The sequence below is a fragment of the Ailuropoda melanoleuca genome, chromosome 6 (genome assembly GCF_002007445.2).
Source record: "Ailuropoda melanoleuca isolate Jingjing chromosome 6, ASM200744v2, whole genome shotgun sequence".
Lineage (NCBI taxonomy): Eukaryota > Metazoa > Chordata > Mammalia > Carnivora > Ursidae > Ailuropoda > Ailuropoda melanoleuca.
This window is the reverse complement of record NC_048223.1, coordinates 104,695,288-104,722,053: the sequence shown is the minus strand read 5'-3', so window position 1 is coordinate 104,722,053 and position 26,766 is coordinate 104,695,288. Positions and strand designations below refer to the sequence as shown.

Here is a 26,766-nt window from a genome sequence, read left to right as displayed (position 1 = left end):
TTTCCTGGTCTCGCTTTCTGTACTTCCTCACCTGGGGTTTCTGGAGTCGTCTCCCTAACAGGCAGGCTGGACCCATGGTCTTGTCTGAGAGTCTGCTTTGGGATGAACCCAAACTATGATAGCAGAACTTCTCCCGCTAGCAAGTGGTGGAGCTAGGACTGGAAACTCTGTCTGCGACTCAGTCCCCCAAGCCATGCTGTCTTTCTTTTTGGAGGTTTCTGGGGTTCTGGTTATAGAAGAGTCAGAAAGCATCCTTGTTTGATGTAGGTCTTTTTAGCTAATAAGAGGCAGTGTCTGGAGTGAGGCAGAGTGGACAGGGCTGAAGAATACTTATCAACACAGCAGCTTCTAGAGGGGGTCATCAGACAGGGAGCTCCATCAGCGTCAGTGCAAACACTATGGAGAGAAGTTTGGCCTTGGAGACATGGGGATCTGACTGTATATGGACTTGCCCCAGGAAAGAAAGAAACAAACAAGGGACTTAGGGATAAATAGAAATCAAGGGTCTTTATCCATACAGGTCAGGCTGGGAGGGGCGGTATAAGTGTCTGAGGAAACCAGGTGGGGGGCTGCTAGCCTTTGTGCCACAGGTGCAAGGGGACAAATGTGAGCAAGACACTCTGGGGTTTGTGGTCAGGTTCCTGTCTGTATCTGGCTAGTTGTATCTGCTGTAATCTGGCTAGTTGGCGGGGGTTTGGACATTACGAACATTAAAGCTTCGTGTGCCGATGTTTCAAATTATGACAAGACTGGGTGTCCTTAAAGGGAGAAAAGGAGTGTGTGTGTGTTGGCAGGTGTTGGTGTTGGTGTACGTGGTGTGTGTGTGTTGACGTGTGCGTGTTTGGGTATGGTGTGGTTTGTATGCGGTACTGGCTGTTGGGTCATTGTCCATCACGCACATTCCTGGGCCATCTTCTATCCTTGAGAGCTCCTCACAGCCAGGCTAGGGAGTCCGAGAATACTCAGATGGTGTAAAATCGTCTCCTAGATCCTCACAAATACTAACAGTAACAGTAACTTTCCTCCTTTTCCCAGTGGCTCTTCTGTCAGGCAGGTTCCCACAGACCTCACCTCACTCTTGCAAAAGAAACCTCGTGTTCCTCCCTTTTTATAGGTAAGGACTCTGGGGACCGGGAAGGGGAAGTCACTTACTCCAAGGTGACACGACTAGGAAGTGGCAGAGCTGGGATTTGACCAGTCTCTTAAGTCCCACCTTCTCGTGCCTCCCTGATCTGAGAAGGGTGGGCTGGCAGGTGGGATTCGGTGGTGGCTCTGGCTCCGCAGGAAGGGCCTTCCTGTCCCCTGGGAAATATGGTCTGGAAGGCTCACTTCCAACTTCAGCAAAGGCCGTGCAGGAAGAAGATCCGGAGCAGGACGGCTGGCGGCGGGGCTGCGTGGGGCTGGTGTAGACGTGCCGGAGGACCCAGTTCCAGCGCAGAGGAGTCGTGATCTTTAGCAGGGTGAAGATGGAGGAGGACTGCAAAAAGCCAGGGAAGAATGGAGAAGGGGCACGGAGGCAGTGGGAGAAGTCCTTGAGATCCCCTCCCTGGGCCTCACCGAGGGGGTGCTATAGAAATTTTAGTCCAGCTAGGAAACTGACACCTACCTTTAATCCCCCAAGAGCCCATCTCCGTCCTGGTTGTTGGCAGTGAGGTCATGTGTCCAGATGGGCAGACATGGGGTAAGCAGATCTGTCAGTGTTATCTGTTCCATGACTGACCCGCTAACGGGGATGGGCAGGGTCTAGATTCCTGGAAGGAAAAGAGGGTGGACATTTCGTCAGTGCGAGTTCTTGGCAGACAGAGGCAGTGGGGCCACTGGGACTGCCTGGCTGCTCCCGTCCACGAGAGCTCACGTCAGAACAGTGGGAAATCCCACGGAATCTGCAGTCCCAGATGTGAGTCGTGTGGGGCATTTGGGATTTACTCACAAGGCTCAATACTCTTTGGTTCCCCGAGCTGCTGGGAGAGGGCCCCCTGGTACCCAGCCAGCTCGATGACTCCAACCAGCTCTTCGGGAGCAGACGGTTCTGGCCCGTGTCCTTGAGAATCTTAAAGGGCCATCTCTGCCCCACCCATGTGTCCCCAACATCGGCCAAGGTGGACCCTGGGAAGCAGGCAGACTCACGCAAGGTAGCCTGAGCAGCACAGATTTTCCATAATCATCTGATGACTTCCCAGCCCTAGTGCTGGGGATGTTAGGTGTTACCTAATACAGTGTCAACCCTTGTGGATTTGTCTGGCTCTCTGCTGACTTGGTTGAGGGTGTGGTACAGTGCAGTAGTTACAGGAGATTTGGAGCCCCCTACAAGCCATGTGACTTTGGGAAAATTATTTAATCTCCCTGAGCCTCAGTTTCCTCATCTGTAATATGGGGCTAATACAAGTAGCACAAGCTCCTGGAGTTGGTGGCAGTCATAGAAGCAGTATCATATCTCAGGCAGCAGTGGGAGCTTGGCATCCTGGCTGAGCTCCCTGGATGATGGTGGCAGACAGCTCACGTGGGTGCTGTTAGACCCCCTCCCTTTTGGGAACAGCTTCATTGCGATGTAATTCTCAGACCATACAACTGACCCATTTAAAATGTATGATTTAGTGGCTTCTAGCAGATTCACAGGATTGTGCAGCCACCGCCATGGTCAGTTTCAGAACGTTTTCATTACCCCCAAAAGCAAGAATGCTTTGGCCATCACTTACAAACCCCGTCCTCCATTTGGTCCCCAGCCCTTGGAAACCACGAATTTCTTTTCTAACCCTGTGGATTTGCCTGTTCCGTGTGGTTTTTAGTGATTGGCTTCTTTCACTAGCCTAACAGTTTCAAGGTTCATCCACCGTCAGCCCTTTCAATGGCTTGTAGGGTGAGCTGGGTTCATTCCCTGTGGTGGCTGAGGAGCTCTGGGCACAGGCCCTCACCATGGCCTTGGCAGGGCTGGCCCATGGTCCTGGATGCAGGTTGCACTGGAGCATTTCCTCTCCCTGCCCCGTGGGTCATGTGGATGTTCGCCCCTACCTCAGCACCTTGAAGCTGGCTGAGGCTGGGTCTTGTAGGAAAATGTTGAACTTGACTGCGGTTTATTCCCATAACTTCCTCTGGCCTGGTCAGCAACTTGGGGGAAGGGTGGAAACCGTGCAAAGCTTTTACTGATCTGTCCCCCAGGGACTCTCTTTCCGGGAGGAATGGGGAGAGAGGATAAAAGCATCTCTATTTGTTTTGAATGTTGACTAACTCCCCAGCCCCCTTACCAAGTTCTGGTGAAAGTTGCTGGGTTCTTGGTCAGCCTCTTCTCTCGAGATGCAGGGTCATGGGACTTCTCTCTTGGGGGCAGCTGACGGGGAAGTTGCCAATTGCTCTGGAGTACTCTATGTGTGGGGTCAGACCGCATTTGTCTCCTCTAGCTAGAGCTAGTCCACTGCAAAACTGGTGGGTCTGGGAGGGGATGTTGGGCTGCAAGTAACAAAATCCCAGCTGAAACTGTCTTAAACTATATGGAAATTTATCTTACTTTCCGTGCAGTTCAGAAGCAGATAGCAAGAAATTATTTTATTTATTTGTTTGTTTATTTATTTATATGATAAGCACGAACAGGGGGAGGAGCAGAGGGAGAGGGAGAAGCCAACTCCCCGCTGAGCAGAGAGCCCAATGTGGGACTCCATCCCAGGACCCTGGGATCATGTTCGGAGCTGAAGGCAGATGCTTAACCGACTGAGCCACCCAGGCGCCCTGAAGTTGTGATTTTTAAAAACTATCTTCCATTAATGAACATTTGGATTGTTTCCAACTTTTTTTCTTTTTTCTTTTCTTTCTTTTTTCTTTCTTTCTTTCTTTCTTTCTTTCTTTCTTTCTTTCTTTCTTTCTTTCTTTCTTTCTTTCTTTTCTCTCTCTCTCTCTTTCTGTTTTGTTTTGTTATTGTAAACAGTGCTACCCTAAACATGCATATATATCTTTGGGAATTTGGGCTACTATTTTTATAGGATACATTATTGAAGAGACATTAATAGGTAGGAGAATCTAGGATTTATGTCTGGTAGGCCTGTGTGCATTTAATCTATTCTCCTATTCCATCTGTATCTAAATCCGTACAATGAGAACTGATATTTACAATGAAGGCCTTTGTGGATTCCTGGTGTTTGTGGAATTAATTCAAGAACATTGTATTACCTTGCAATTTTTTTCAGCCTTTCATCAGGTATCGGGCTAAAGTAATATTTAAAAGCAAAAGATGTTAAAAAAAATTAAAAGATGCAACATAGAGGGCTTTCTAACTTGAATATCTGGTATATTCTATACCCTTGAGTGCAGTTAGCAGTTTTGTTCAAGAAATTATGTGATTCCTGTTGGAAAGCCAATAGGAAATACCAATACCAGGTATTGGTTAGACTATGGGGAAGTGGAAACACCCTCAGGCTGCTGGTGGAGGTTGATGTGTTTCAACCACTTTGGAAAATAATTTGGAACTATCTAGTAAATTTGAAAGTGTGCATATGCTATGACCTAGTAGTTCCACTTCTAGGTGGCTACCCTAGACTCAAGAGTCTAGGGAAACTCTCCCAACTGCACACAGAAACACACATACAGGCTTTTTAGTGTTGTGTATTTATAAGAGTGAAAAATTGGCATATCAGTCAGGATGGGATGGGTTATGTTACGGGAACAAACAGCCCCAAAGTTTTATTTCTTACTTATACGCCCTGTATGTTGGAATGAATGGGGCCTCTGCTCGTTGTAGGCATTCAGTGTCTGAGTTTGGCAAAGGCTGTTCCCACTGTCCTTTGGGCAGAGGAAGTGAGTGCAGTGGTGTCTGGCTATGGCAATGAAATACTTCTCCATGGAATATTATTAAGCCATAAAAAAGGGATGAAGTGCTAATTCATACGTCAGCATGGATGAACCTTGAAAACAGTATGCCTGTTGAAAGAAGCCAGACACAAAAGACCACATTTTGTGGGATTCCAAGAATGTGAAATGCCCAGAATGGGCAAACCCATAGAAACAGAAAGTAGATCAGTAGTTTTTAGGGGTTGGAAAAGGAGGAGTGACTGCTAGTGGTTATTCAGTTTCTTTTTGGGGGTGATGAAACTGTTCTGCAATTAGCTAGTGGTAGTGGTTGCCTGAGTCTCAGTATACTAAAAATACCAATTATACACTTTCAAATGGTGAACTTAATGGTGTATGAGTTGTATGCCTCAGGGTTTTTTGGGGGGGTTCTTTTTTTAATTTAAATTTAATTAATTAATATATAGTATATTATTAGTTTCAGAGGTAGAGGTCGGTGATTCATCAGTTGCATATAACACCCAGTGCTCACTACATCCCATGCCCTCCTTAATGCCCATCACCCAGTTACCCCGTCCCCCTACCCCCCTCCCCTCCAGCCACCCTCAGTTTGTTTCCTATGATGAAGAGTCTCTTACGGTTTGTCTCCCTCTCTGATTTCGTCTTGTTTTATTTTTCCCGGGTTTGTTTCTTTTAGGAACCAGAATCATGCCGTACGCATTGTTCTTTGCTGTGCTTGTTGGAGATGTGCTCAGCCTAGCACACTCCTTTTATCCGTTTTCTGTCCCACAGAATTAGTGTCACTGTTTGGGTTGCTTCGTTCTGCTGTTATAATTAGGCCCATCTTTGTGCACACACCTGAGCACAGGAGCTGGAATTTGAGGGGAACAGTGTCAGTTTGAGTCCTTGTCGATCTGAGAGAAGGCGCGCCGACTTGGCATTGAGCAGGTGGCAGGCCGTGCATGCTGACTCGGGCAGGAGGGCGGCTGGACTGTGGGTTTGGGACCCACAGGCCGATGGCATTGTGTGTGATACGGATGTGGCTGGTTTTGCTCCTGGTCATGAATTCCTGTAACTTTGGTTTTTCTGGGAAACTCTATCTCTCCTTCTATTTGGAATGAAAGCCTTGCTGGCAAGAGTACTCTTGGTTGTAGATTTTTTTCCTTTTAGCGCCATGAATATATACCTCAGTTTAAAAAAAAAAAATACATCCATCTGTTAGCAACACATTTTACTGGCCAAAGAAGTCACCTGGCCACAGCCAGCCTCAAGTTGTTGAGGAAGCCCAATCCCATCATGTGCCTGGGAGGGAAAAGAACAGGAATGTTCTGTGAACTTTGGCTACCACTTGGAATAATACAAGTGCCCAGGAGAAGGATGAATAAATAAGTATGGTATACAGTAGTCTTTCCTTACCCGCAGGGTCGCTTCTTGTGGGTTCAGTTACCCGAGGTTAACCATAAGAGACGAAAGAGGTAATCCTCCTTCTGACATAAGATCAGAAGGTCAATACGTACCTTAACACTACGTCATGATGAGTACCTCATTCAGCTCACTCCACTTCATCTCATCACGTAGGCATGTGATCATCACACATCCTCACAAGAAGAAGGGTGAGTATAGTACAATAAGGTATTTTGAGAGAGAGAGAGAGAGACCACATTCACGTAACATTTATAGGCAAATCTTGGAGATATTGCAGGTTTGGTTCCAGACCACTGCAATAAAGCAAATATCTCAATAAAGTGAGTCAAATGAATTGTGGGTTTCCCAGTGCATATAAAAGTTACATTTACACTATGCTGTAGTCTGTTAAGTGTGCAATAGCATTATGTCTAAAAAAACAGGTATAAACCTTAATTTAAAAATACTTTATTGCTGAGGTGCCTGGGTGGCTTGGTCAGTTGAACATCCGACTCTTGATTTTTTGGCTCAGGTCACAATCTCAGGGTTGTGAGATGGGGCCTGGCGTCTGGCTCCAGGCTCAGTGGGGAGTCTGCTTAGGGTTCTCTCTCTCTCTCTCTCCCTCTGACCCTCCCCACCCACCCTGCACTCTCTCTCTCTCCAAAATAAATAAATCAATCTTTAAAAAAATAAAAATAAAAAAATTTTTATTACCATTGCAGCTCGGGCCTTCGGTCCTGGGCCCTGGGAGCTCCCAAACGGCTAATAGTCTAATGCCTGATTGTCCTGGCAGAGCCACACCAGAGTTAACTTCTCTTGGCATTGCTCTCTTTCATCACTTTCTTGCTCAAAAACCCTCAGTGGCTCCCTATTGCTTGACAAATTAATCACTGCTAGGAAACTGAGGCTTCAATAGGATGGAAGGACTGGATGGGGGTGGGGGTAATGGCATCAAGACTCAGTCCTTGCCCTTGCAGAATTACAGTGTGAGAGAGAGGCCCCCACGTGGGTGGCTAAGTAGGATGAAATGCATGCTCTTTGGGGATACAAAAGTGGGTGTGCACACGAGTGAGTGTGCGCGTGTGTGCACCCATGAGCACGTGTTTCTCTGTTCTAATGGGTGGCTTACTAGGTGTCTGGCACTGTCGAGTGCATTCTGAGTATTACTTCATTTAATCCTCACAACTGTGTGAAGTAGGTTTTAACTCATTCCTGTCTTACCAAAGAAGGAAGGGACTTAGCCAGGGTTTTAGAGCCAGTGATTGGCAGAGCTGGGAGTCAGAGCCAGGCACCCTGGTCTCCGGGGCTTATGCTCTTAATCCTTGGGTTACTGAAGGAGGAAGGAAGGAGAGATAGGTTCTCCCTGGGGAGGTAGCGATAGAGCAGGTGACAGATGATGGGGAGCAGAGAGGAGCCCCAGGGTGGGAAATTGGGACGTGGGGAGAGATCGGGGTAGGAGTCGAGCTGGACTGGGGTCCAGGGCTGGAATGTCGTGCTGGGATTTCAGACTTCCCTGTGAGCACGTGGAGGCCCTGTAGGTGTTGCTTGACACGACCCAGTGTATGTTTAAAGATGCAGCCTTGCACGAGGTGAGAAGGATTGCTGGGACTCCAGAGAGGGGAGGAACCTGGAGGACCATTGGGAGGTGATGGTGGCGTGGTGCAGCTCATCTGATGTGTGGCTCAGGTTTTCAAGGCAGCAAGGAGGGTCAAAACTACCTGGCCAGCCCTTCAATTGCCCATCCAGTTCAGTGTGGAGGGCACTCTGTCTGGGATTCTGTGCAGCATGAGAACCGCTGAACTGGCCTGAAAGAAACAGAAGGCCAGTCAGTAGTGGGTGCAGGCGTCCAGACCAGTTCGCCTGCGAGGGAATGGGGCGGGGGGGTGCTGGGGTGCCAGTGGCTGCAGCTTCCGGCAAGGCCGACTCCATTCTGCTTCGAGATGAAAATTCCATAGCCTGCAGCCTCTTTAGGGGATCCATAGTCAGGATGGGCCAGAGGGTGAAGTTAGCCCTGGAGGGATGCGAACTGCTGCCGCTGCAGGGGAATTTGGCTTCATGGCATTTCTCTGCGCTGGTTTTCCCCACTTCTCATCATCACCCTTACCTCCTTTGATAACCCTTTCCATTTCCTAAACAAAGATATTTTCCCAAGTTCTGTGCAATAATGGATCTTTGTGCTTCTGTTTCTTCTCTCTGAACTCTGGTTCTGGACCTTGTTTTCCACTCTATCTGTGACCACTGGGCAGACATGTGTCTCTAGCAGGAACTTCTGTCCCCAGCCAGGCAGACCTCCTCACTAAGGGCAGTCCCTCTCTCCACACTCACCTTACTCTATCGCCTGATTCCCTGGTATTTAAATTGATGGCACTACCATTTTTCCAGTCCCTAGAGTCAAAATTCAGGAGCGACTTTTGACTTCTTCCCTGACATTCATTGGTATTGTGTGTTCTATTGATGAGAGGTTCCCAGAGCTGCTGGGAAGCTGGTGACAGAACCCTTCCTTAGGGTTCACCTGCCCCCAAGCCTGGAGGCTGATTCAGGGAGCCTGATATGGGGATGGGACCCAAAGTTCACGTCTTTTTCAAAGATTTCCAGGAGTTTCTAATGATGAGCCCAGTGCTGGAGTGTGTGCCCAGTGCCTGTTTTTGCCCAGTCTCCTGGGTCCAGCAGGTTTTTGCCTCCACCTTGGACCCTTCTCCCCATCACAACAATCCCAGGCCATGTGGCAGCCTAAACAGGCTTCTGCAGGGCACTGCAGACAGCCTGGACCAGAGCGATCACCTTTGGGTCACCCAGCATCCCTCTCCGTACCTTTGCCCTAGCAGTTTTCACTGCCTGGCACGTGCCTTTCACCTGTTAAAACCCCTCATGGCTCATCTCAATGTGCCGTATAAAGAGCCTTCCAGATCCATCCAAGGCAGATGGGCTTCCTCCACTCCTAGCTTGTAAGAATTATTGGGGTATGTGTTTGTTTCCTGGGCAAGGTTAATTGAACGAGCCTATGGGAGGCACTGTCCCAGATGCTCAGGATGAAGAGAGCAGACAGGGTCCTCTCCTTAAGCTCCAGGCTACTTACCAGACCCAACCCCCGAAGACAAGGGCTCTGGTGGACGTTAGTGTCGCACTCCATAAGAATTTGCTGGTCTGCCCTGTCCTGTGTCCTTCCCTGCCCCAAAGAGTACATGCTATGCTGGGTTTTCTGACCTTAGGTGTTGCAAGTTAAGTTCATCATATTTTTCAATCCATTGTGTATTATCACTATCGCAAATCCCTCTTCCTGTTTTATTTTCATTTTTCTCCTTCATCCCTAATCTTCACTCCTCTCCCTTTTCCCCATACACGCCCATCCAGCCTGTTGAATATAAACCCACGGATCCTCAGAGAACAGGCTGTGTTGTTTGTGTTTGTGGTTTGTAATCGACATGTATTGCGCTGTAGATTTTATTTGGTAAGTTCCCTTTAGACTCAATACTATGTTTATAAGATCGACTGATGTTGTTGTGTGCACCTGCTTTATTGCTTCTGACTGCTGCGTCGAGCTTCATGCTGGCATCGACCACATGGTACTTACTTGCTTCCCTTTGTAATGGACACCGAGCTTGCCTCCAACACTCGCCACTGCGGACATTGCTGCAGCAAACATCCCCGTACGCTGCAGCCCTTACAACTGCAGAGACCGCCCCAGGATGCACACCCAGGAGTGGCGTCGCTAGAGCTCAGGGTGGGCGTCCACAGACTGAGTTTAAGTAAATGCTACCATACTGCTTCCAGAACGGCTGTCCTGTTTACACACCTACCAGCAATGAGCCAGGGTTCTCATCTCCCTCCCACCCTCACCAACACTTGGTATTGTCCGGAAGACTAACTCAGCTCCCTCTCTCCCTTCCAGAGTGGACCTTCTAGGCTGTGGACGCTTCTCTTCAAGGACCGATCCAACCTAAGTAGGAAGACACAATGAATTTTCATATCTTCTTATCATTCCTTCCTGGCCTCTCTCCCTTGCTTGTAATGAAAGTTCCTTTTATAATTCCCCACCCAGTTCTCACCAATGGGACCAGAAACCTAAAACCTTCCTTCATTATCTTAAGAACTCAGCTGGCTTTTCAAAACTAAGCCTCCTTTGTTTTTCAACTTAATCTGAAAGAAGCCCCCTCTTATCTTGTTTCCCCCCTTTGCTCAGGCCTCAAACCCTCACTGGCCATTCTTGGGTTTTACTCCAGGAACGGCCCCTGAAAGGCATGGCTTTACCTGCATCTGCAGTTGGGCCTGGGGCTGCAGACCGTCCGGATGTTACGCCCATCACAAAAGCCAGCTTTGGGATTTAGCTCTGTTTCAGTGACGGCCTGTAGCCTTGTTTGCAAATGGAAATAATTTGGGCTCCTTTGCTGGGGATTATTGTAGGGACAAGCATCTTACCTAATACTATCCACATTTTGGCTTGACGTGTTCAGTTGATAATGAATCAAACTGTTCTGTGACACCTTATGTTGCTGATGTGAACTGATGCTAGAGTCTTACACCTTGCCTCGTTCCAGCAAGGCATAAACACAGCTTGAGGCCCTATGTTGGCTACATGTTATGTGTCTGCCTGACTTCTCCAGTTCCACCGTGAGCTCTGGGAGGGCAGCGACGAGGGCCTTCCTTTTCTTTCTTCTTGGTGGAACCTGGCCCCTGTCCCCAGCCTCCCCTGTCTTGCTCCACAGAGCTTTACACTTAGCAGGTGCTCAGTAAATACTTGTTGGGTGGTTGACACAGGATTACATGTTAATCCATCATCTTCAAAGGCTAGAACCAGACCTATTAAAAAAAAAACAAACAGTTCTTCCTTTTAAAAGTGGCATTGCCTTCTTACCCTCACATGTGTTCATTTTACTCTCATTTATTGCTTTTGGGGATAGAGGTTCTTGGGGGAGTGGCTCAGAGAGCCTCTTTAACTTAAAAGAGACATAATAAATTATGCTCTTTAGAGAAGCCTGGATGCCTGTGTGTGTCCCAGAAGTGGGTTGGGAGCACAACATTCTAGATGGTTCCTCTGCTCTCCCCCTACCCCCGCCTGCAGGGCTCGCCTTCCATAGCCGTGTGTGGTATCCTACAGATTGCCATTAAATAAACAGTCCCTTGAAAACACAACATTTTTTAAAAAAGTACTGTCTATGTATTGTATCAGGAGAGCTAAATATTATGGAAAAGGCCAAATATTTCCACTGTGTTAAGAAAATAAGAACCCGGCCTCATGGAACTTCCCACTCAGTGGGCACAAGACGCGGTGGAGACTTCAAAAGGAGGAAGAACGACGTAGACAGCGTGAGCTGCAACGGGTGAGTGCACACTGAAGCAAGAAAGCGAGCGTGTATTCCATATGCGGCTGCAGACGTCCTGACAGCGCCTTTCACCTGGGGAGTCGCTGCATGCCCCCATGCATGGATCGTGGCTCCCCCGAGCAATGGCCCAACTTTGACGCATGCACGCTGGGGGTGAGGTAGGCATGGGCCAGGAAGGCAGGAAAGAAACCCCCTTTGTTCTCACAAGACCCGACGGGCAGATCTGCAGGAAGAGACTCTTCATCCTCAGTCTTTGATGAAGATAGACACTCGCGGCGAACGGCCCCGCGGCTTCCGCAGAGGCCCTGCCCTTGGGCTGTGGTCAGCGTCTTGGGCCGGGAGGGCCCCCCTGCCCCTGACATGGAATAGCTGACTGATGAGATTCGTTCTGGCTTCTCGAGCCTGCCTCTCTTCACCAGGTCGAGCTCTGGAAGCTGGGAAAGCTGCAAGGTCAGGCGGCCTGACTTCAGTTGGAAGGAGACCAGGAATCATCTTGCTTTTATTAAAATGTTAGGCTGGGTTATCTCAGAGCTGCCCCCAGGGAGGGCGATGCTTCAAAGCTGACCGAGTTCTGAGCGGCTGGCCTGCCCACTTTAATGAGCGAGGGGAAGCTCATTTGAGGAGTGGCAATAAAATCGCTCACTGGCCTGGCAACGTGAGAATGTTGTCCGTGAATCATCAAGAAGAACAACCAGGTGTGGAGAATGGTCTCCAGTTCCTTCAGCTGACTGGGGACCTGGCACTCTCCCTGCCCTGCTAGCTCTGTCCCTAGCATGAGCCTCCCCTCCTCGCCGGCTCTGACTACCCAGATGAAGACGTATCAGCCTGGCTGCCCGGCTCTGCTCAAAATGGAGAAACAGAGGACCACAGCATCTTGTCAGGAAGACTGCCTTCCCTCACTCCCCAAAGCTGTGCCAGGACCCTTGTGCCCTCTGCCGGGCCCTGCCGGGGCGGTGGCCACGGTCACTAACATTTGTTGGATTCTGTGCCAGGCACTGTGCAAAACTCTGTACACATAGGCTTTCATTGAAACCTCACACCAGCCCTCTCTGGGGCAGAATATTATCCACATTATATAGATGAGGAAACAGAGGCTCCAGCAGGCACAGGAATATTTGCCCATGGTCACACGGACAACAGACCTGGCATGCAAACATAGGCCCACGCTTTCCAACACCGCCCTCTCTCTCCAAGGCCTAGTCAGAGGAGGCCGGGACACAGCTCTGCCCTCAAAAACTTCACAGTTTAGGAGCAAAGAGAACACTTCCTCGTGTGGAAAGATAATTCTCAGGCCCTGCAGAATTGGGTACCAGAGAGTCCATGGAGTCCTGGGGAGGGCTGGAAGGAGTTCATGATGCCCAGAGCATACCATGGGCCAGGCTCTATACTATAGGCTTCGAATCCATGATTTCTTTTAATTTTCACAGCAACCCTGTGAAGTTCATTTTACAAATACAGGACTGAGGCTCAGAGAGGTTATGTTACTTGCCCAACACCACACAGCTCACGTATAGGTGCTGGAGCTGGGCTTGAACTCACATGTCTGATTCCAAAGTGCATTCTCTTGGCCTGATACCATGACAGAGGCTCTGTTTAAGTAGAGTAGTCAGGGAGGAAAGGCCTTGAAGGGGGGTAAGAGGTGAGAAGGGAGATAGGAAGGAGTGAGCATTCTGCTCCTGGAGGAGCAGAAGACGAGGAGGTCCTGAGGAATTGCAGGCATGCCACCAGCCCGTCCCATGAGTGAGTGAGGGGCTCAGGCTTTGTTTGCCACCATCCCAAATCCATTGTCTCCATGTTATAGCTGATGACGTCCACTGGCTGCTGAGGGCCAAGTTTCCTTGTTCTGAGGGAGGTGACGCCCCCCTCCTGCCCCTCCTCCACCCCGTGCTCCCTGGGAAATTCATTAGATGTGGTCATCCGCAATGGGTGTGGACCTGTCAGGATGACATATTAACCATGGGATATCCTTGTTTGGAAGGAACCGGATTCATCTCCTGGTCACTTCCGTGCCCTCTGTTTCTCCCTTCCCCCTGCCCAGTCTGAAATGTTCCCATTTTGTTGGTGCCCCGGGCTCCTCCTTGAAGCATCTCCTCATTACCTAATACTGCCCATATAAGCCCCCTGCATCGGCTCAGCCAAGTTGGCTTTGTGAAAAGCCTGCTGATGTCCACTGTCTCATGTGATCTCCTTTCATTCTCCAACAAACACCCTTAAGGACCCATTGTGTGCCAGGCTCCATGTCAGGGGCAGAAGATTTGTGGGTGCATCAGAACAATTACATACAGGAGAGGAGGTGCTCGCAGACTGGCTGGGACGACCGGCATTCATGAGGGTGACGTGCAGCCATCGTCTGAGATCAGGAACAGCCTGGAAAGGAACAGGACGCTCTGAAGCACGAACAGGAGGCAGCTCCGCAAATTTGGAAGGAAAGAGAAGGGCGTTCCAGGCAGAAGGAGCAACACTTGGCACAGGCTCAGTGGTGGGAAGGAGCGAGGTGTTTCAGGGCCTTCACCACAGCCCCGTGCAGGCAGTTCCCCATTGTTATTGCGATACCCATTTTATAGGTAGTTAGGGGGAGGCCCAGGAATGCCCCTTTCCCCTGAATTTAGGGCAGGACCTGCTTTATTGGTAGACCCTGAACAGAAGTGGGCCTGTGTTCTGAAGTGTGTTGGGGGAGGGGGCACCAGAAGGAATTGGGCTCACCAGGGGAACAGTGCCTAGCATTGGGAGCCGATTCCACCGAAATCCTGGGCTCTTCTCTGTTTCTCAGTGCCAGCCGTGTTCCCAGTAGGTCTGGAGCTGTCTGATTGCAGGAAGGAGCTGGGGAGCACACGGGGTGCCTGGGATTGGGCTCTGGGCTCAGTCTGCAGAATGCACATCACCAAGTGAAGGCTTCTTTAAGAAAAATGGAGAGGCAGCCTTGTGCAGTAGAAAGAACAAAAGTTTCGGAGTCCAACGGACCTGGCCACGCCTCTGGGTTTCCATCCATGTGACCTTAGGCAAGTCTTGCGACCACTCAGACGCCAGGTGCCCTTGCTTGCAAAGTGGGAAGGACAGTATCACGGATGTGCCTTTATGCCTGAAATGCTCAGTCAGAAGTCCAGCACGCGGTGAGGCGTGAGCACATGCAGGCCCCTTTATTAGCTAGATTTCATGAAACTCTAGATGCACAAAACAGGTCAATTGATTTATTTAATTTACAAGAGGATTTCTTGTTTTGTGAAAAAACTCGCTGACGATTCTTTTGTATGGAGAGCTCCTCTTACGGTTTGAAAAATAAAACAATTTGTTATATACAACTATGATTTCCCCCGGAGCACTCCTGTTCTCCACTTCATACAGAAGTCAACTAGGTGTGTCCGTGTTGACCTGAAGGAGTGTCTCTAGTGGTGTGCCACAGGGCTCTGTTCTCTGTCTCTGACCAAAAATGTCCACGACTTGGAATTGTGACGTCATCCTGCGCACATTTACAGGGGACACGGGGAGGAAGGAGAGAGAGTGCTTCAGACCACAAGCCAGCTTCCAAAACTACCTTGAAGAAGATTGTACTTGAATAGGCATACATATGTAGGGTTTTTTGGTCCAAGAAATCGATGGGCCACGTGCAGGCAGCAGGGGCTTGGTTTGCATGGGAGCAGGAGGGTGAGGCGTCAGGCTTTGGGCTCCCTGGAAGCTCGGTGGAAGTCAGCGGCACGAGCGACTGCACACAGCCTGGCCTGCTTCCACAGCATTCGCCTATCTTAGGATGCACTCCCCCAAGTTCAGGGTTTAGGAAGTGCAGAGGGAGGGAGGCAGGCAGAGCCTGCTTCCCTTCTGTCCTCTCAGTGTGTGTGCACCTGGAAGGGCGGGCGGGGCTCCAGTGCGCCCTGTGGGAGAGCGGGGCACAGGAAGGGCATCCTGGACAGTGGAAGACCCAGGACTGTCACGGGGATCAACCAGAGGAAAGGGGGAGGTTAGCCTTGAGCAGAGAAGGCACTGGGAGAGAGGGGGTGTGCAGTGACCTCCTCCAGGAGAGTTTGGTCTGTTCCCTGTGGCCCAGGGGCAGAGCTAGTAGGTCTGGGCAGGCGTGAGCATGAAGCAGATTAGATCAATGTAAGGGAGAACGTCCTGATGGTCCGATGCCCAGAGAGCGAATGGATTGATTGCCTTGCTTGTGACCTTCCCATCACCGCTGGAGATGTGCAAGCCCAGGGCAGGGCTCAGTGACCTTTTGGGTTCCTTTCTGGTCCCAAGAGTCCGATTCTCTTGTTCTCCGATTGGCCAGTACTGGCCCTCTCCAGTTGTGGTTGACAAGCAGGGGACTCAGCTCCTCTTTTGAGACTCCCATTGGTGTCAAGGGGATAGCATCAGGACCTGGGAGTGGGGACGGGGTGGGTGGTGGTCCCTCAGACTAGCAGCCTGTTCTCAGCCTTGCTGACTGTTTACTTGCCGCCCCGACCTCCTCTAGAGCCTAAGCACGCGTAGGCCCAAGGTCACAGAGCCTGTGGTGACTGAGCTGGACACAAAGCCCGGCCTCTGACCTCAAATCACCTTCCCCTCCCATCAGACCCAGCCTCTGTGCTGGAAGCTAGAGTTGTGGGCAGCAGGGGCTGAGCTCTGGCCTACCGCAGCATTCCTCGTTAAGCCTCCCCCAGCCATGGAAAAGCCCAGAGCACAGAGAATGTTAGAAGTGGAGCGAGACACCGTGGCCATATCCCAACTCCTCCCTTTCCCTCGTCTTCCCATTTTAAAGACAAAGAAACTGAGGCCCGAAGCAGAGTGAGAGAAGATGGCCAAAGCCACTGACAGAGCCAAACTCCATCTCTGCCCTCTCTCCTCTCAGGCCCCACTGGACGTTTCCTCCATCCTCTGCACGTTTCTGCAGAGGGAGGAGGGCATGTGGTCCTGGAGGGTCCATGGGGGAGAGGTTGCCCCAGAGAGCACTGTATCGGGCACATTCCACAAGGCTTCAAACTTTCAGAATAACCTGGCAAGCCTGTGAGTTTCTTCCTAGGGGCTGGGGAGTGGCCACCAGCTGGCCGAGGATGATAGGAGGGAGCACTCCCGGGTGGGGATGTCGGGGTGTGAGTGCTGACATGTCTTTTCTCATCCCTGCAGTAGTGAGTGAGGCCTTGGCGAGCAGACTGGCCTGGCTGGGCTGGTCCAACTGAGGCCTGCCCCCCTTCCTGCTTACCCTCCTTCCCTCAGCTCAGTGTTCTCTGTGGTCTCCTCCCTGCCTCCCTTTCCCTGGGATCCCTAGGCTCCCTCAGCTTTTCGGGAGTTGGTGAGGCATAATATGAGGCCTGAGAAGATGCCATAAGCCGGAAAGAACTCAGGGGTTGGAATCCAAGCCTACTACATCCTGGCTGTGTGACCTTGGGCGAGTCACGCACCCTCTCAGGCTCTCAGCATCCTCTTCTATGAAATGGAGGCACTGTTCATGCCTGGAGCTCGTGTGTGTGTGTGTGTGTGTGTGTGTGTGTGTGTGTGTGTCTGCCTCCAGCATCAGGCCTGCTTGGAACTTGCTAGGATGGTTTCCGTCCCTTCCTAAGGTGCCACGAAACCGTGAAACTTGTGTTACTCTGTGGCTTGGCCCACCAGCACCAGGATCCCAGCCCTTTAAGGGAAGGGTTAAAGCCAGGTGGATAAAGGCCAGGGTAAGGAATGGCCCCTTCCTAAGCCAGCTCTGCCTTAAGAGTATTTATGCAAAAAGGATTGATTCTCCTGCACCTTGTTCTTCTCCCTTGGCCTGACACTCCTATGGGCAAACTTAGATGCTCTTGCTCTTGGGACAGTTGCAGAGAATTTAATTCCAAGGATATCCTGGAACAACTTGATGGATACTGCCAACAATGTTCCTGAACATACAACTTGACACACTTTTGTGAGTTTATCCCCAGGATAAATTTCTAGCTGGGGAATTGGTGGGTCAAAGAGTTTACATTTCTCATTTTAATGTATGTTGGCAAAGGGCCCTCCTGAAAGAATTCGCACCCCTCCTACAGCGTAGGAGACATATCTCTTTCCTCCTACCTTTATCAGCACCAGGACTTAACAAATGTGAATGTTTTGCCAGTCAGCAAAAGAAAAATAATGTCTTGTAGCTCTGAATTCTTTTTTCATTCACACATGAGGTTGAGTCTCTTTTCATGGATGGATTGGCCATGTGGATTTCTTTTTTGGTAAATGCCTATTTACGTTCTTGGCCCATTTAAAACTTTTCTGTCGGTGGCTCAACTCATTACTCCGGATTGAGAGGGTTGTTTCCTAGGGTGGTGGAACAGTCTCTAAGGAAGCTTGGAGGCATTTAGATCAGTTTTCTCTGAGCTTGTGAGTTGGAAGCAAGCTTCTTTGTCCCCCCCTCCCTCCGAGGGGCTGTCCTGGGTGTGCTCTGAGCTTCCTGGGGTTCTCCACTCTTAACAGGTATGACTGTGCGGCTCTCACCTCCACCCCAATCCTGGGCACTGCGCCTGGGCAGAGAGCATGTGATCGTATGGCTGGGCAGGGGGCTTTCTGCTGGACCCACTGCTTCGGTATTTAGTGGGGTGGGGTGCATGGCAGGACACCAGGGAGGAACCCGTGTGTGTGTGCGGGTGTATGAGAGCTCCAGAATTTCTGTGGGGGGCTTGGGGTACTGGGGGTTACATCGGCACGGGAAGCACCCCGTTAGGGAGTATATTCGAAATAACAAATTCACCAATGTTACTTTTGTGTATAGTAGATATAATAAACAGAAAAGTTCAGTTGTCTGCTTCCTGGAATAAATAAGCGGAAAAATAAAAAAGAAGGACGAAATCAATAATAAAGTAATCGTAGATTTACCCCTTGCACCTGGAGCCGGCCGTTGGCAGGTGCCGGTGTGGGGCTGTCTCCTCCGGCCCCGCCCCCGGGGCAAGCCAGGAATAAAAGGGATGAACCACCACACGTTGGGTGTTGTGTGCTAAGTGCTTTGCATGCATTTTCCCATTTAATCCTCGCTCAGACTGTCCAAAGCAGTTTCCTCAGTTTATAGGCAAGGAAATGGAGGCTCAGAGAAATTAGATAATTTGTGCAAAATCTTAGACCAAATTCGAGGCAAAGCTGACATTTCATTCCGGCAGCTGCTGGACCCCACACATGGGGCTTCCGTGTCTCTTTTCCCCAGCCCTGACTCCTTGGCTGAAGCTGGAGGGTGAGTCCGCACATAGCGTGGAAGATGGGGGCTGCCGTGTCTGGCTGAGCACCCCAACCCCCAGCCCCCTCTGCAGCCCAGCTGGCATCTCAGAAGACAGGGCTAAGAGGGGCGGCCCCAATGTGGGGCTCTGGTGTGCGGCCTGGGAGGGCTGGAATCTATAGCTCACGCCTTTCCCTGCATGGGCCTGGGTGTGAGTGAAGATGTGGGGAGGGGGCCTGCTCCCTGGAGGGGGGCTCTGGCCAAGTGAAACAGGCTGAGGTCAGAGGGAGGGGGCCACCCTCCCCCAGGGAATGCCTGGATGACGTGACTTTGGGGGGCACTGGGGGAGGAGGCCGGCTGTGTGTTTCTCGTCTCACCTCCAAGCCCAGGCCAGATGGGGAGTCAGTGCGGGAAGCTGCGCCAGATGCGGCCGCTGGCAGGCTTCCCCGGGCGCTGTGGTGGCTCTTCTCCAGCCGGCTTGGCAGGTCCCTCCTCCTCCTCCCTGAGGGGACCCAGGAGCAAATGACATTCTGGAGTTGGCTGTGGCAGAGAAGAGGGTCTCCTCTGGCCTCGCAGCAGGAAAGGGCAGGGAGAAGCGGGTTGGGGGGCCCAGAAGACGTGACCTGGTACTCCCTTCCCTCATTTCAAATGGCTCTGGATTCTGAGCCAAGTTTGGGGGAGGGAGGGGACGTTTATAAGGTTTGCTCTCAGAGCTGGACCCGGGGAGTGAATTGAGCATAAAACAAAGCCTCAGACTTCTAGTGCTTGGTGCCTCTCCTTTCCCAAAAGTTGCTCACACCTCTCCTGCACCGAATGTCCCTCGGTTTCAGCCACTCTTTGCACCGCCCAGCAGCGAGCAGCCAAGCACCCCATGCGCTGCCAGGAACTGGGGTCCCCCCACTCCCAACCCCGGAGATCTGTTCCACTCATTCCACTGCATCCTGACTGTGGTCTCCCCGGGGTCTCCCGGAGATGTCTGGAGATTTCCCAGTCTCTAAGTGTCCCCTCCCCCCTTACCAGACCCCGTGCATTTCCGTACCTTCATTCTCTCATGACCAGCCTGACCTGACCTTGGCGCCTCTCTTCACCCAGGGCCCCCTCCACGCCTTCCAGTCTCCTTTATCCTCATGTCTTCCTCCTTCGGAACTTAGATCTCCCCCAAGCCCCTTCTTCCCTCCCTCTCCAATCCCAAACTGCTCCAGGTTGCCCACCTGAGCAACACTCCGACTCTGACCTCTGCTTCTCTGCCTTCCTCCCCTTCTGCTCTCCCCTGCCTCGGTCATCTGGGATCCCCCACGATCATGCATCTCTCTCAATCTAGCTTCCACAGCAAATTATCCACCAGTGCTGCTCTTTCTCACCAGTCTGGGAGCTCTCCTGGGGTCGGGAGTGTTTTTTATTTGACTTCGGGTCACCAGTGTCCAATGCAGAACCCAGCACATGGTAAGCCCTCAATATTTCTTTACTGGATGGAACTGAATTTTATCAGACGACAGTGACAAGTCTTTATTGAGGCTCTACCATGTGCCCAGTGTCCTTAGATATTGTAGGGGAAACAAGGCAAGTCAGGATAAAATACTTGCTTGCAAGGGGTTTGTGACTCAGTTGAGGGCAGTTCTGGGAATGGATTGGAGGAATGTGTAGACATGAAATTGGCAATCTGGGTCTTTGGTGCTGAAGTGGGTGCTGGAGCTGTATGAGCCCCTAAGGATTTGGGGAGAGGGGGGAAAAGACCCTGGGCTGAAAGGCTAATAGGCCTGGTGTGGGGGGCAAGAGATGGGTGGGACCAGATGAAAGGAAGCAGGGCCAAACTCCAGGGTCAGGATCGTGAACAGACAAATATGTTTCTAGAGAAGGTAAGCAGATTCCACCTAGTTCCATGATTACCCTCCTGTGGACGCTTCCAGCATCAGAGCAGAGTTAGCAGGTTTTAATGCAGTTTCTCTATCCTGGAAGCCAAACAGGAGCTGATGGTGTTCCCAGTTTTGCTGCTTGATTGGGAAAGTTTTACTGCACGCCAGGCTCTGCTGGGGCCAGCGAACTCTCTAGGCAAAGAGAGCAGGATGCTTTTGGCATCAGTTTTTTCCAGTAATCTGTGGAAGAGAACCTGGTTTCTTCTTACCGGGCCTGGGAAGCCAGGTGCATTTTAAGCCAGGCACACCTACTACGTGCCAGTGTTGGGGATCTGCGACACGGGGATCAGAGGCCCAGGACTGGTCTCTGAGGCTAATGGCCGTGACCTGACCCTTACCTGCACAAGCTTGCTATGTACCAGATGAAGGGGCAGAGGGGGTGCCAGGGCTGAGGCAGTCCAGGGAGGCTTCTAGGAGGCAGTGGGTCCTGATTGGGCCTTGAAGGAATTAGACACGCTGAGAGGATGGAGAAATGGAGCCCGTCTGGCAAGAACCCCTTAACTAAGAATGACATATTTTCCTTTCTAGTATTTTTCAAAACAGCTTTATTGAGATATAATTCCCATACCGTACAGTTTACCAATTTAAAGCATAAAGTTCGATGGTTTTTTAGTATGTTCGCAGATAACGTGCAGTCATCACCACTGTCAATTTTAGAGCATTTTCATCATTCCCTTTTGGGGTAACCCCACTAGCACTCACTTCCTATTTCCCCTAATGCCACCACCCATGGCATTAGGCAACCACTAATCTATTACATCTCTCCAGGTTTGCCTACTCTGGGCATCTCATATAAATGGGATCGTATAAAATGTGGCCATTTGTGTCTGGCTTCTTGCACTTAGAATAATGTTTTCAACGTTCATCTTGGTTGTAGCACATGTCAGTCCCTCATTCCTTTTTGTTACTAAATAATGTTCCATCGTATGGCTGTAACACATATCATTTTTAAAAAAAGATTGATTTATTTATTTTAGAGAGAGAGAGTGAGCAGGGGGAGGGGTAGAGAGAGAATCTCGAGCAGACTTCCCAGCCGAGCACGGAGCCCGATGTGGGGCTTGCTCTTATGACCCCAAGATCATAACCTGAGCTGAAATCAAGAGTCGAACGCTCAGCCAACTGAGCCACCCAGGTGCCTGTAATGCATCATTTTATTTCTCTAGTCATCCGTTGGTGGACATTAGACTGTTTTCACTTTTTGGTTATTATACGTGATATTTTATAGTGCAATGTCACTGCGAACATTTGCATCCAAGTTTTTGTGTGGGTGTGAGTTTTCATTTCCCCTGGGCAGTTACTTTGGCATAGACTCACTGGGTCATATGGTGACTCTGTGTGTGGTGTGTTAGAATTTCCCTACATCCTTGCCAGCACTTGCTAGTCTCTGTTTGATTATAGCCATCCTAAGTAGACATGAACTGGTATTTCACTGTGGTTTTGATTTGCATCTTCCTCATGGCTAATTATGTTAAGCATCTCTTCTTATGCTTATTGGCCCTTTGTGTATCTTTTTTGGAGAAAAGTCTATTCAGATCCTTTGCCCATTTTTAAGTTGGGTTATTTGTCTTATTGAGTTGTCAGCGTTCTTTATGTGTTCCAGATACAACCTTATCAGATGTGTGATTCGCAAATATTTTCTCCTGTCCTCTAGATTGTATTTTCACTTTCTTGCTGTTGTTCTTTGAAGCACAAAAGTTTTCGATCTTGATGAAGTCCAATTTATTTGATTGCTGGTTTTGGTGTCATATGCTAGAAACCATTGACTAGTCCAAGGTCATGAAGATTTGCACCTATATTTTCTTCTAAGACCTTTATAGTTTTATCACTCACATGGAGGTATTTGATTCATTTTGAGTTAACTTTTGTAGATGATGTGAGGGTGAGTTCCCTTCCAGTTTTGGATTGAGTCAAACTGAGGTCCCACCCACCTCCCCAGTGGGTGAGCAGTGCTTTGCTGGCTGCGTTTAGGTCTCAACTCAAATATCCACTCTTGAGAGAGGCCTTCCCTGACCATGTGTCTAAAGTAGCCACCTCCCCCGCCACCAGTTTCTGTCGCTGTGCTCAGGTTTATCGGACCGTCAGAAATGATCATGTGTGCACCCGACACTCCCCATGCCAACTCCATGAGGATAGGCTGTCTGGCTCACTGTCCATCTGTCCAGCACCTCGTGCCGAGCCTGGCCCTCAGCTGGTGCTCAGGCTCGTGTGTTGAGAGCGGAAAACTGTTTGTTAAAGGAGTTGCATTCTCAGTGGATTTTGCTAAAACTTTGTGCTTCTGGCCTCAGAGGGTTGGAAGTTGGAGGGCTGAGTGGGAAGGAATTTTCCAGCAACATCACAGGTAGGAGGCCCCTCATCTCCTGCCCTGACCATCCTGTCACTTTGCAAGACAGCCCTTGCCATCGTTCGGCCACTCTGGCTGGAAGGTTCCTCCTGACATTAGGCAAAGGCACGCTTTCCTATAATTTGTGCTTATTATCCACCACCTTTCTTTGGGGCACAACTGGAGTTGAACCTCCCATATTCGTAGCCCTTTAAATATATGAAACCAGCTGTCGTGTGTCTCTTAAATGCCTTTTCTGGGTTCAGCACCTCTAATTCTTTCAGCTGTTCTTCCTGGAGCCAAAAAGGGCTGGACTCTGACCCCTCAGTCAGTGATGGAGGTTCCGGGGAGGTGAGGGTGGTCACAGGCTGCCAAAGAAAGCGAAACACAGCCGTGGCTCAGAACAAATGAGCCCCTTGTTTTCTTTTCCCGTTCGAGCTGGTGAATTCCAAAATTGGAGGCAGAACTTTCTGAAAAATCACCGAATACAAGCTCTCTCACTAGCCCTCTTGAAGGCAGAGCTGTTAATAGTACAGATTATGCTATCATATTGCTTTCTGTTTAATGAGTATTCTTTTCAGCTAGTTCAGTGCTGTTTTAGTATTGTTTCACCTTAGTGGTTCTCGGCCTGTAACAACCAGTAGACTCACCTGGGGAGCCCTGCAAACTACCAATGTCACCCCATCTTTCAAGATTCTGATTTAAATGGTGTGTGGTGGGGGTGGGGGGTGAGGCCTGGGGAGGCAGTGTTTTTAAAGCACTCCAGGTGATTGTATGTGTACTCAGGGTTGCAGACTTTGATTTCACGGGCTCGGCGTTGAACTTGAAATCCCCTAAAACTCCCCAAGAATGAGCAAACAGTGGATTTTAGCAGAATATTTAGAAGCTGACATTAGCTAAGAGGACACAATTATTTTATAAGATGGAAACTTTGCTTTAAATTATGAAAGCCGTACGTGCTCAAAAGAAATAAAATAGAAATGTATAAAGTGTAAGGTGAAATTATTGTTTCTCCTCTCAACCTAAATAACCACTTAACAATTTGTTGCATTTTTTTCCAGACTTTTCAAATGCACGTGCACATTCACATACACAAACCCCCCATACACACACCTCTCCCCAGCTACATCTAATCATATTGTATACATACTGTTTCGTTATCTGTTTTTTTCTTTTCTCAGTGTAGTGTAGACATTTTACCAAAATGACACAGAAAGAGCCACCTTCTCTTTAACAGGTGTATGAATCATAATTTATTTGACCATTTTTTAAATCGCCAGACATTCAGTATTCCTTGCTTTTTCCTTATTTTTACAAACAGGGCTGCCATAAACATCTTTACATACATAAACACATGCAGTTTGTACACACATATGCACACCTACACATACACACACTTGTGTGGATAAATTCTTAGAGGTGAAATTGCTAAGTCAAAGGCAATGTAAGTTTGGGATAGAGACTGCCAAAATGCTTTCCAGAACGATTGTCCAGTCTGTCCCTTGCAACAAAATTCCTAATGACAGCTATTTGCCCTGTGTCAAAAATGAAGCTTTGCTGAGCACAGCAGAGAGGAAGGTGTGAGTGTGTCAGATGGTGGGGAGGAAACACTGGGGTCATTTCCCCTGCACGCTGTGTGTGGAGGAGACCGCTGGCCTCTGGCCTTGCCCGGCTGCTCTGTTTCCCAGGAAGAGGAAGCCACGCTGTGTGTGTTAACCTTTGCCTTGCTCTCTAGGGTGTGACGAGGGAGTGGGGCCCGTTCACAGGATGTGTGTGTCCAGGTCAGCGGGCCCAGGTCAGTCATTGATTTGAGAGTGTGTGGAGTGAGAATCCTCGTTTCTAACCCTTTCCTACACCCACTGGGCTGCATCCAAGCCCCATGGCAGCTCAGGAGCATGACTGTCTTTATGGTTCAAGAGAGGATACGTTTGTTTAAGGTTTCTAGGACTCTAGCTCCCGAGTGTCAATATGCATCTAGAGTTTATCTCATTTTCATAATAGGGTGAGCCTCCTTCCCCTACTCTGGGCACACTGCCACACTCCCCGGGGTCCTGGGCATTAGCCAAGATGTCCACTGCCTATTGCTGCCTCTCCATTGGAGCACCTGCTGGTGCAAGGCGGTCAGACCTGTCTGCTCTGATAAGCTGGCTTGGGACCAGAGGGTGGTGGCACAGTTGGAGGGACGAAGGTACAAAGGTTCAACCATGCGCCCTCAGGGACTCTGGAAAATGTGGAGGAGGGACCACATCCAGAGCTTTAGAAACCCAAAGTGGGTTCCTTTCAAGACCCAGGGCTAATTGGTAGCTCCAGAAACTTCTAGGGAAGAGGCTCAAATTCTAAGTGTCAAAGACCATGCCAGGCGCTTTGAAGGCGGTGGTGGGGGGATGGGAAAGGGAGGTCACATTATCGAGCGGCTACAGTGTCCCAGGCACTGGTGGCGGTTTTTGTGTTCTCATTAATACTCACAGTGAGGCAATCATTAGCACCCCTATTTTGTGGATGGGGAGTGGGGCTCAGAGTGAGTAACAACTTTTCACGGAGCTGATGTGATGAACTCAGATCATGTAAAATAGTGCTCGTCCCCATGTGGACCTTCTTACCCGCCTGCCACATGGGGGACCTCAGGACTGACTAATAGATCACCCACACGTGAAGGCACCTCTCGACAGAGCAGCAGATTGAAGCATGAGGGCAGAGCCTTGGGGCAGGGACTCTGCCTTGTTCCAGGCAGTCTGGTGTAGTCATTGAAGAGGCTGAGGTGGTCTGGCTATGTAGTCAACGCCATGTTTGAAGCTGAGCTCCATGACGTGCCACCAGTATGACCTAGGTAGACCAGTTGCCTCTCTAGGTGTCTTTGTTTGTGGACTAGAGATGGTAACAAGGATTAAATGAGATGATGTGAATAAAGTACTTAGCAATGCCTGGAATACCGTAAGTGCTCCATGAAGTGGGTGTGGCCATTATTGTTCTTCCTGATGAAACCAATAGTTTGTGTATATACGAAAAAGGTTTCTAAGAACGGACTCTTCTTGCTGTTTCTCTCCTAGTTCTGGTGATTGTATACATTGAGCTTTGACAGCTGGACCTTCTTTTAAGGTCCGTGGAGGGTTTGTTAATCCTGGGAGCTCCTACTTTAGACACTCATTTCCCCTCCAGGAAATGTGAAATAAAGAAGAAAAAAAGCCTCCGTCCCAGAGGGGCCTGCCACAGCTTGCCATCCTTTCAGCAGGGGGTGGGGGGGGCTTCCGAGGACGGCCATTGTTTTCCTAGCTCCAGGCCGCAGTTAGTGTTTGCCCTTCTGCTCTCCCAGGCCAGTGCTCGTTCTGCTACTGGTGTGCCTGCGTGTGTGCATGTGTGTGCATGTGTGTGTTCGTCCTCATCCATCTGTGTCCCTGTTTCCCACTTCCCACTCCCCTCCCGCTCCAATTCCTGGTGTCATGCTCCATGTCTCATGGCAAAGGGAAAGAAGATGATTCTCTCTCTCTTTCTGGATGTCTAAATAGCTAATGTTCATTGGGTGCTTGCCACGTGCCAGGTCCTGTGCTGAGCGCCCCATGTCCATCATCATATTTAATGAGAAGCTCCCATTATAAGCCACACGTTGCAGTTAAGGAGACCCTGACTCAGAGAAGTTAAGACACTTCCCAAGGCCACACAGCAGAGAAATGTTAGAGCTAAAATTTAAACCCATCAGATGCTTTCAAAGCTGTCTTCCCCCTCCATGGTGCCAACACTGCCTTTGGTCTTTTCTGAGCCCAACTTTTTGGCACCCCATGACTCCATCTTGCCTTGTTTCCCAACTTTGAATTGTCAGGCTGAGCTGTAAGAGCCTGGAGGTCGGGGATTTTGCCTCGTCACAAAACCACGTACTAGGTAGCTTGGCACAAAACCAGGTACTAGGTA

General features: G+C 49.8%; 1 protein-coding gene across 3 annotated transcripts in view; it reads left to right on the top strand.

The window, feature by feature from the left end:
- The window catches only part of SH3PXD2A (SH3 and PX domains 2A), a 232,944-nt gene that overhangs the window by 16,633 nt on the left and 189,545 nt on the right, over positions 1-26,766 (top strand). The window contains exon 1 of one of the 3 annotated variants that reach the window (XM_034663219.1): positions 10,103-10,118. The exons of the other annotated variants lie outside the window; for them this stretch is intronic. The gene's annotated coding sequence lies outside the window, so the exon portion shown is untranslated. Of the gene's footprint in view, positions 1-10,102; positions 10,119-26,766 lie in introns of those variants that run through there. 3 annotated transcript variants of the gene reach the window in all.